The sequence below is a fragment of the Bacillus rossius genome, unplaced genomic scaffold (assembly GCF_032445375.1).
Source record: "Bacillus rossius redtenbacheri isolate Brsri unplaced genomic scaffold, Brsri_v3 Brsri_v3_scf822, whole genome shotgun sequence".
Classification (NCBI taxonomy): domain Eukaryota; kingdom Metazoa; phylum Arthropoda; class Insecta; order Phasmatodea; family Bacillidae; genus Bacillus; species Bacillus rossius.
In genome coordinates this window covers 7,501-18,183 of record NW_026963055.1, presented here as the reverse complement: position 1 = coordinate 18,183, position 10,683 = coordinate 7,501, and positions in this window count along the sequence as shown.

Below are 10,683 nucleotides of genomic sequence, written 5' to 3'. Positions count from 1 at the left end.
ACGGAAAACAACCACGAACGACAACAACCACGAACGACAACAACCACGAACGACAACAACCACGAACGGAAAACAACCCCGAACGACAACAACCACGAACGCACAACAACCACGAATGAAAACAACCACGAACAGTAAACAACCACGAACGAAAACAACCACGAACGAAAACCACCTCGTTCGTGGTTGTTCGCCTTGTGGGGCGAATCGGGACATCATGCAAATAGCTGGAGACATTCTCCCGGCGATCGAGGCCTCGGCGCCCGGGAAAAATGCCCGCGCTCGGGCGTTGTGGGCACCCATTGCATGGCCCATTTTGGGTTATATAGGGGGTAGTGGTGTCCCGAGGGGGAAAAAATTAACATGTTAAATACTGCTCCCAGGCAATTGTAAAATGTCTCGGCGACGGAAGGCACCACTACCCGGCATATTTCCGCCCCTCGGACTCCGTGCGCCAGCCTGTAATAGCGAATCGGGACTTAGAAAAAATTCGAGCAGAGAGCCAGAAAATTCTCCCGGCGATGGAGGCCTCCGCGGCCGAGGAAATTGTCATTGGTGATTTTGCATGTTAAATTAACATGTGTATTAACACAGGCTTGGAGAAGCAAGCCTGCGGGACTCTGCAATACATTGAGCGGGGAGCCAGAAAATTCTGGCGGCGACCGAGGCCTCCGCGGCCGGGAGAACTCTCGGCGCTCGGGCTCCGCGTCTACACATGGGGAGCGGGCAGCCAGAAAATTCTGGCGGCGACCGAGGCCTCCGCGGCCGAGGAAATGGTCCTTGGTGATTTTACATGTTAAATTAACATGTGTATTAACACAGGCTGGGAGAAGCAAGCCTGCGGGTCGCTGCAATATATTGAGCGGGGAGCCAGAAATTTCTGGCGGCGATCGAGGCCTCCGCGGCCGGGGAAATAATCCTCGGTAATTTTACATGTTAAATTAACATGTGTATTAACACAGGCTTGGAGAAGCAAGCCTGCGGGTCTCTGCAATACATTGAGCGGGGAGCCAGAAATTTCTGGCGGCGACCGAGGCCTCTGCGGCCGGGATAATAATCCTTGGTAATTTTACATGTTAAATTAACATGTGTATTAACACAGGCTGGGAGAACTAGGCATTCTGGACTTTGAAAAATTTCGAGCAGGGGCCAGAGAAATTCTCCCGGCGACAGAGGCCTCCGCGGCCGGGAGAAATCTCGGCGCTCGGGCAGCGCGTCTACCCATGGGGAGCGGGCAGCCAGAAAATTCTGGCGGCGACCGAGGCCTCCGCGGACGAGGAAAAGGTCATTGGTAATATTACATGTTAAATTAACATGTGTATTAACACATGCTGGGAGAAGCAGGCATTCTGGACTTTGAAAAATTTCGAGCAGGGGCCGGAGAAATTCTCCCGGCGACCGAGGCCTCCGCGGCCGGGAGAACTCTCGGCGCTCGGGCTCCGCGTCTACCAATGGGGAGCGGGCAGCCAGAAAATTCTGGCGGCGACCGAGGCCTCCGCGGCCGAGGAAATGGTCCTTGTTGATTTTACATGTTAAATTAACATGTGTATTAACACAGGCTGGGAGAAGCAAGCCTGCGGGACTCTGCAATACATTGAGCGGGGAGCCAGAAAATTCTGGCGGCGACCGAGGCCTCCGCGGCCGAGGAAATGGTCCTCAATGATTTTACATGTTAAATTAACATGTGTATTAACACAGGCTGGGAGAAGCAAGCCTGCGGGACTCTGCAATACATTGAGCGGGGAGCCAGAAAATTCTGGCGGCGACCGAGGCCTCCGCGGCCGGGGAAATAATCCTCGGTAATTTTACATGTTAAATTAACATGTGTATTAACACAGGCTGGGAGAAGCAGGCATTCTGGACTTTGAAAAATTTCGAGCAGGGGCCGGAGAAATTCTCCCGGCGACCGAGGCCTCCGCGGCCGGGAGAACTTCGGCGCTCGGGCTCCGCGTGTACACGCCGCAAGGCCCATTTTGGGTTATATAGGGGGTAGTGGTGTCTCTGGAGGGAAAAAATACACGGTAAATATTGCAGCCAGAGCCTATGGCAATCTGTTGGCGACCGAGGCCTCCACACCCCGGCAAATTTTCGGCTCTCGGACTGTGTGTATTCCACTGGAGACAGGCCTGCGGGACTCTGTAATATATTGAGCCGGGAGCCAGAAAATTCTGGCGGCGACCGAAGCCTCCGCGGCCGGGGAAATAATCCTCGGTAATTTTACATGTTAAATTAACATGTGTATTAACACAGGCTGGGAGAAGCAAGCCTGCGGGTCGCTGCAATATATTGAGCGGGGAGCCAGAAAATTCTGGCGGCGACCGAGGCCTCCGCGGCCGGGGAAATAATCCTCGGTAATTTTACATGTTAAATTAACATGTGTATTAACACAGGCTTGGAGAAGCAAGCCTGCGGGACTCTGCAATACATTGAGCGGGGAGCCAGAAAATTCTGGCGGCGACCGCGGCCTCTGCGGCCAGGGAAATAATCCTCGGTAATTTTACATGTTAAATAACCATGTGTATTAACACAGGCTGGGAGAAGCAAGCATGCGGGACTCTGCAATATATTGAGCAGGGAGCCAGAAAATTCTGGCTGCGACCGAGGCCTCTGCGGCCGAGGAAATGGTCATTGGTAATTTTACATGTTAAATTAACATGTGTTTTAACACAGGCTGGGAGATGCAGGCATTCTGGACTTAGAAAAATTTCGAGCAGGGGCCCGAGAAATTCTCCCGGCGACCGAGGCCTCCGCGGCCGGGAGAACTCTCGAAAACCACCTCGTTCGTGGTTGTTTGCCGTGCGGGGCGAATCGGGAAATCTAGCAAATAGCTGAAGACATTCTCCCGGCGATGGAGGCCTCGGCGGCCGGGAAAAACGCCCGCGCTCGGGCGTTGCGCGCCCCCTTGGCAAGGCCCATTTTGGGTTATATAGGGGGTAGTGGTGTCCCGAGGGGAAAAAATTAACATGTTAAATACTGCTCCCAGGCAATTGTAAAATGTCTCGGCGACGGAAGGCACCACTACCCGGCATATTTACGCCCCTCGGACTCCGTGCGCCAGCCTGTAATAGCGAATCGGGACTTAGAAAAAAAATTCGAGCAGGGAGCCAGAACATTTTCCCGGCGATCGAGGCCTCCGCGGCCGAGGAATTTGTCATTGGTGATTTTGCATGTTAAATTAACATGTGTATTAACACAGGCTTGGAGAAGCAAGCCTGCGGGACTCTGCAATACATTGAGCGGGCAGCCAGAAAATTCTGGCGGCGACCGAGGCCTCCGCGGCCGGGGAAATAATCCTCTGTAATTTTACATGTTAAATTAACATGTGTATTAACACAGGCTTGGAGAAGCAAGCCTGCGGGACGCTGCAATACATTGAGCGGGGAGCCAGAAATTTCTGGCGGCGACCGAGGCCTCTGCGGCCGGGATAATAATCCTTGGTAATTTTACATGTTAAATTAACATGTGTATTAACACAGGCTGGGAGAACTAGGCATTCTAGACTTTGAAAAATTTCGAGCAGGGGCCGGAGAAATTCTCCCGGCGACCGAGGCCTCCGCGGCCGGGAGAACTCTCGGCGCTCGGGCTCCGCGTCTACCCATGGGGAGCGGGAAGCCAGAAAATTCTGGCGGCGACCGAGGCCTCCGCGGCCGAGGAAATGGTCCTTGGTGATTTTACATGTTAAATTAACATGTGTATTAACACAGGCTGGGAAAAGCAAGCCTGCGGGACTCTGCAATATATTGAGCGGGGAGCCAGAAAATTCTGGCGGCGACCGAGGCCTCCACGGCCGGGGAAATAATCCTCGGTAATTTAACATGTTAAATTAACATGTGTATTAACACAGGCTTGGAGAAGCATGCCTGCGGGACTCTGCAATACATTGAGCGGGGAGCCAGAAAATTCTGGCGGCGACCGAGGCCTCTGCGGCCGAGGAAATGGTCATTGGTAATTTTACATGTTAAATTAACATGTGTATTAACACAGGCTGGGAAAAGCAAGCCTGCGGGACTCTGCAATATATTGAGCGGGGAGCCAGAAAATTCTGGCGGCGACCGAGGCCTCCACGGCCGGGGAAATAATCCTCGGTAATTTAACATGTTAAATTAACATGTGTATTAACACAGGCTGGGAGAAGCAGGCATTCTGGACTTTGAAAAATTTCGAGCAGGGGCCGGAGAAATTCTCCCGGCGACCGAGGCCTCCGCGGCCGGGAGAACACTCGGCGCTCGGGCTCCGCGTGTACCCGCGGCAAGGCCCATGTTGGGTTATATAGGGGGTAGTGGTGTCCCGAGGGGGAAAAAATTAACATGTTAAATACAGCTTCCAGGCAATAGAAAAATGTCTCGGCGACGGAAGGCACCACTACCCGGCGAATTCCCGCCCCTCTGACTCCGTGCGCCAGCCTGTAATAGCGAATCGGGACTTAGAAAAAATTCGAGCAGGGAGCCAGACAATTCTGTCGGCGACCGAGGCCTCCGTGGCCGGGGAAATAATCCTCGGTAATTTTACATGTTAAATTAACATGTGTATTAACACAGGCTTGGAGAACCAAGCCTGCGGGACTCTGCAATACATTGAGCGGGGAGCCAGAAAATTCTGGCGGCGACCGAGGCCTCCGCGGCCGGGGAAATAATCCTCGGTAATTTTACATGTTAAATTAACATGTGTATTAACACAGGCTTGGAGAACCAAGCCTGCGGGACTCTGCAATACATTGAGAGGTGAGCCAGAAAATTCTGGCGGCGACCGAGGCCTCCGCGGCCGAGGAAATGGTCCTCGGTGATTTTACATGTTAAATTAACATGTGTATTAACACAGGCTGGGAGAAGCAAGCCTGCGGGACTCTGCAATATATTGAGCGGGGAGCCAGAAAATTCTGGCGGCGACCGAGGCCTCCACGGCCGGGGAAATAATCCTCGATAATTTAACATGTTAAATTAACATGTGTATTAACACAGGCTGGGAGAAGCAGGCATTCTGGACTTTGAAAAATTTCGAGCAGGGGCCGGAGAAATTCTCCCGGCGACCGAGGCCTCCGCGGCCGGGAGAACTTCGGCGCTCGGGCTCTGCGTGTACCCACCGCAAGGCCTATTTTGGGTTTTATAGGGGGTAGTGGTGTCTCTGGAGGGAAAAAATACACGGTAAATATTGCAGCCAGAGCCTATGGCAATCTGTTGGCGACCGAGGCCTCCACACCCCGGCAAATTTTCGGCTCTCGGACTGTGTGTATTCCACTGGAGACAGGCCTGCGGGACTCTGTAATATATTGAGCCGGGAGCCAGAAAATTCTGGCGGCGACCGAGGCCTCCGCGGCCGAGGAAAAGGTCATTGGTAAAATTACATGTTAAATTAACATGTGTATTAACACAGGCTGGGAGAAGCAGGCATTCTGGACTTAGAAAAATTTCGAGCAGGGGCCCGAGAAATTCTCACCGGCTACGAGGCCTCCGCGGCCGGGAGAACTCTCGGCGCTCGGGCTCCGCGTCTACACATGGGGAGCGGGCAGCCAGAAAATTCTGGCGGCGACCGAGGCCTCCGCGGCCGAGGAAATGGTCCTTGGTGATTTTACATGTTAAATTAACATGTGTATTAACACAGGCTGGGAGAAGCAAGCCTGCGGGTCGCTGCAATATATTGAGCGGGGAGCCAGAAATTTCTGGCGGCGACCGAGGCCTCCGCGGCCGGGGAAATAATCCTCGGTAATTTTACATGTTAAATTAACATGTGTATTAACACAGGCTTGGAGAAGCAAGCATGCGGGACTCTGCAATATATTGAGCAGGGAGCCAGAAAATTCTGGCTGCGACCGAGGCCTCTGCGGCCGAGGAAATGGTCATTGGTAATTTTACATGTTAAATTAACATGTGTTTTAACACAGGCTGGGAGATGCAGGCATTCTGGACTTAGAAAAATTTCGAGCAGGGGCCAGGGAAATTCTCCCTGCGACCGAGGCCTCCGCGGCCGGGAGAACTCTCGAAAACCACCTCGTTCGTGGTTGTTTGTCGTGCGGGGCGAATCGGGAAATCTAGCAAATAGCTGAAGACATTCTCCCGGCGATGGAGGTCTCGGCGGCCGGGAAAAACGCCCGCGCTCGGGCGTTGCGCGCCCCCTTGGCAAGGCCCATTTTGCGTTATATAGGGGGTAGTGGTGTCACGAGGGGAAAAAATTAACATGTTAAATACTGCTCCCAGGCAATTGTAAAATGTCTCGGCGACGGAAGGCACCACTACCCGGCATATTTACGCCCCTCGGACTCCGTGCGCCAGCCTGTAATAGCGAATCGGGACTTAGAAAAAAAATTCGAGCAGGGAGCCAGAACATTTTCCCGGCGATCGAGGCCTCCGCGGCCGAGGAATTTGTCATTGGTGATTTTGCATGTTAAATTAACATGTGTATTAACACAGGCTTGGAGAAGCAAGCCTGCGGGACTCTGCAATACATTGAGCGGGCAGCCAGAAAATTCTGGCGGCGACCGAGGCCTCCGCGGCCGGGGAAATAATCCTCTGTAATTTTACATGTTAAATTAACATGTGTATTAACACAGGCTTGGAGAAGCAAGCCTGCGGGACTCTGCAATACATTGAGCGGGGAGCCAGAAATTTCTGGCGGCGACCGAGGCCTCTGCGGCCGGGATAATAATCCTTGGTAATTTTACATGTTAAATTAACATGTGTATTAACACAGGCTGGGAGAACTAGGCATTCTGGACTTTGAAAAATTTCGAGCAGGGGCCGGAGAAATTCTCCCGGCGACCGAGGCCTCCGCGGCCGGGAGAACTCTCGGCGCTCGGGCTCCGCGTCTACCCATGGGGAGCGGGCAGCCAGAAAATTCTGGCGGCGACCGAGGCCTCCGCGGCCGAGGAAAAGGTCATTGGTAATATTACATGTTAAATTAACATGTGTATTAACACATGCTGGGAGAAGCAGGCATTCTGGACTTTGAAAAATTTCGAGCAGGGGCCGGAGAAATTCTCCCGGCGACCGAGGCCTCCGCGGCCGGGAGAACTCTCGGCGCTTGGGCAGCGCGTCTACCCATGGGGAGCGGGCAGCCAGAAAATTCTGGCGGTGACCGAGGCCTCCGCGGCCGAGGAAATGGTCCTTGGTGATTTTACATGTTAAATTAACATGTGTATTAACACAGGCTGGGAGAAGCAGGCATTCTGGACTTAGAAAAATTTCGAGCAGGGGCCGTTGAAATTCTCCCGGCGACCGAGGCCTCCGCGGCCGGGAGAACTCTCGGCGCTCGGGCTCCGCGTGTACACGCGTCAAGGCCCATTTTGGGTTATATAGGGTGTAGTGGTGTCTCTGGAGGGAAAAAATACACGGTAAATATTGCAGCCAGAGCCTATGGCAATCTGTTGGCGACCGAGGCCTCCACACCCCGGCAAATTTTCGGCTCTCGGACTGTGTGTATTCCACTGGAGACAGGCCTGCGGGACTGTGCAGTATATTGAGCGGGGAGCCAGGAAAATCTCCCGGCGACCGAGGCCTCCGCGGCCGAGGAAATGGTAATTGGTGGTTTTGCATGTAAAATTAACATGTGTATTAACACAAGCTGGGATGAGAGGAATTTGGCGGCGACCGAGGCCTCCTCACCCCGGCAAAATATCAGCTACCGGGCTCTGCATATTCCTACAGAAGCAGGCCTGCAGGACTCTGCAATATATTGAGCGGGAACCAGAAAATTCTGGCGGCGACCGAGGCCTCCGCGGCCGAGGAAAATTGTCATTGGTGGTTTGCATGTAAAATTAACATGTGTATTAACACAAGCTGTGACCAGAGGAATTTGGCGGCGACCGGGGCCTCCACACCCCGGCAAAATATCAGCTACCGGGCTCTGCTTATTCACATTCAAGCAGGCATTAGGGACTCTGAAAAGTTTCGGGCGGGGAGCCAGAAAATTCTCCCGGCCACAGAGCCCTCCCTCCCGAGAGTCTGTGTAAATGCCTGTTATACAGGCCCCATGAATTCCAGCCTTATAGGTTATTTTAAGTCTCCGTTCGTGGTTGTTCGTAAACAACTGCGATTCGGGATTTTGACCTATTTCCTATGATCATGTTCCCGGAAGTTAGCCAGCCTCTTTCAGTCAAAATCTCATATTTTGGGTACCTTTGTGAACCCATCGATAGGCCCATTTTGGGTATATTAGGGGGACATGCAATCGGGAAAAATTGGAATTATTTGCAATATGGAAAGAATATGTACATAAATGAAAAGGGAGTCCCCCCGAGTTTTCTCGCCCTATATATATTGCAAAAATATCCAATTAATTATTGTGGAACCTGTAGCACCTTTCTATGAAGCAGAATTAACATTACAGAACGGTTTGAATGCTACCACCTCAGTTTCTCTACAATGCATTGGATTTCAAAGAGGTGAATTACTGTGGATGGTACTGTTGTATGGCTAACAAATCGTCTGGGAAACAATGCAGAATTAAATTAAGAAGGTTGTATGTTTTCTGTTACATGGTGGAGGTGCCCTCTAGTACACAGTAAAATGTTTTGTGGACTGCAGCTCCTTGAGGAATTAATTCAGTATGGGTCTTGTAGTGGTCTGAAAGTGGATGATGAAAAAGAATGTATAATGGTATTCAGAGCACCTCGCGGTGAAGCGGACATGCTACCTCAAAATGCTTGATTGATTCATGCCCAGTTCCCCCAAGAAGCGGTACATTGAAAAAATTGATTTACTTTGTGGATGATACTAGCAAATACTATCCGCTGGGGGAAGTAAGCAGAAATTTGGTGGTCGTATGTTTGTTACATGGTAGAGGTGCTTTCTAGTACACAATGAAATGCTTGGTGTACCGCTGCTCCTTGAAGAATTAATTCCATATGGGTCTAGCCGTGGTCTTAACTGTGAACACGAAGAACTATCTAAAGTGGCCTATCTGTCTGAACTGCAATACACAAGCTGCGAGCCAATGCTATACCTTTCTCAGGTAACGAGCTCTTGTGCGGCGATTCGATTGGATGCGAAATGGTGGGGAACGCGTGTCCGGTCGTCTTAACCAAGTAATGGTTCCCCTCTGTTAACAATGAAATGTTTGATGGATCGCAGCTCCCTGAGAGACAAGTTTCAAAGGGGTTAGTCGCGGTCTTCAATCCTGGCCAAGGTGCAGTCACCATCTATAAGAGATACCTGCTTTACTGAAGGGTAGCAAGAGTTCCCTTGCCCGCATGTTGCTCCGTGGGGGTATATCAGTATAAAGGTAGAAGAAGCCATGATCGGAGCTTCGGTGGATGAGATTGGCGGAGAAGACATGTTCTTGTCTATCTGGTAGATCAGGGGGGTGGCAGCTGATCCGGAGAAAGCAAGCGGACTCCCGATGTTCCGTCGACTCCCAATGTACACTTGAAACATGCACATTTGGGTGGCGAGGGGGCGTTGTGGCCATCCGAAAACATGTCTTCATCTCTCTTATTGGTGGACCGCTGCTCCTTGAAGAATTAATTCCATATGGGTCTAGTCTTGGTGATAACTGTGAACACTAAGAACTATCTAAAGTGGCCTATCTGTCTGAACTGCAATACACTAGCTGCGAGCCAATGCTATACCTTTCTTAGGTAACGAGCTCTTGTGCGGCAATTCGATTGGATGCGAAATGGTGGGGAACGCGTGTCCTATCGTCTTAACCAAGTAATGGTTCCCCTCTGTTAACAATGAAATGTTTGATGGATCGCAGCTCCCTGAGAGACAAGTTTCAAAGGGGTTAGTCGCGGTCTTCAATCCTGGCCAAGGTGCAGTCACCATCTATAAGAGATACCTGCTTTACTGAAGGGTAGCAAGAGTTCCCTTGCCCGCATGTTGCTCCGTGGGGGTATATCAGTATAAAGGTAGAAGAAGCCATGATCGGAGCTTCGGTGGATGAGATTGGTGGAGAAGACATGTTCTTGTCTATCTGGTAGATCAGGGGGGTGGCAGCTGATCCGGAGAAAGCAAGCGGACTCCCGATGTTCCGTCGACTCCCAATGTACACTTAAAACATGCACATTTGGGTGGCGAGGGGGCGTTGTGGCCATCCGAAAACATGTCTTCATCTCTCTTATTGGTGGACCGCTGCTCCTTGAAGAATTAAATCCATATGGGTCTAGTCTTGGTGATAACTGTGAACACTAAGAACTATCTAAAGTGGCCTATCTGTCTGAACTGCAATACACTAGCTGCGAGCCAATGCTATACCTTTCTCAGGTAACGAGCTCTTGTGCGGCAATTCGATTGGATGCGAAATGGTGGGGAACGCGTGTCCTATCGTCTTAACCAAGTAATGGTTCCCCTCTGTTAACAATGAAATGTTTGATGGATCGCAGCTCCCTGAGAGACAAGTTTCAAAGGGGTTAGTCGCGGTCTTCAGCCCTGGCCAAAGGTGTTTAGAAATGAATACTTTTCGGACCAGTGGGCAAATTAGTTCACAGCGAGCCCACGGGCCAACGGTCTGCTCCCGCAGTGGGCCGCGCCCGAATGTGGGCACCGATCATATAATTTGAAATCCACTCGCCAAGTACCATGCGAGTTTCTAAGAGCGCGATATATTCGCCAGTGAAAGCCTTGGAAGTTTGGCCTCGCCTACTCCCTAGGAAAATTAATTAGAGATGGAAGGAAAGACTTTGCAATTGCAAAGCGGGTGTCGATATTGGGAAGTCGCCCCCGTACTTGTTGATACAGAAGGAAAAAAAAATGT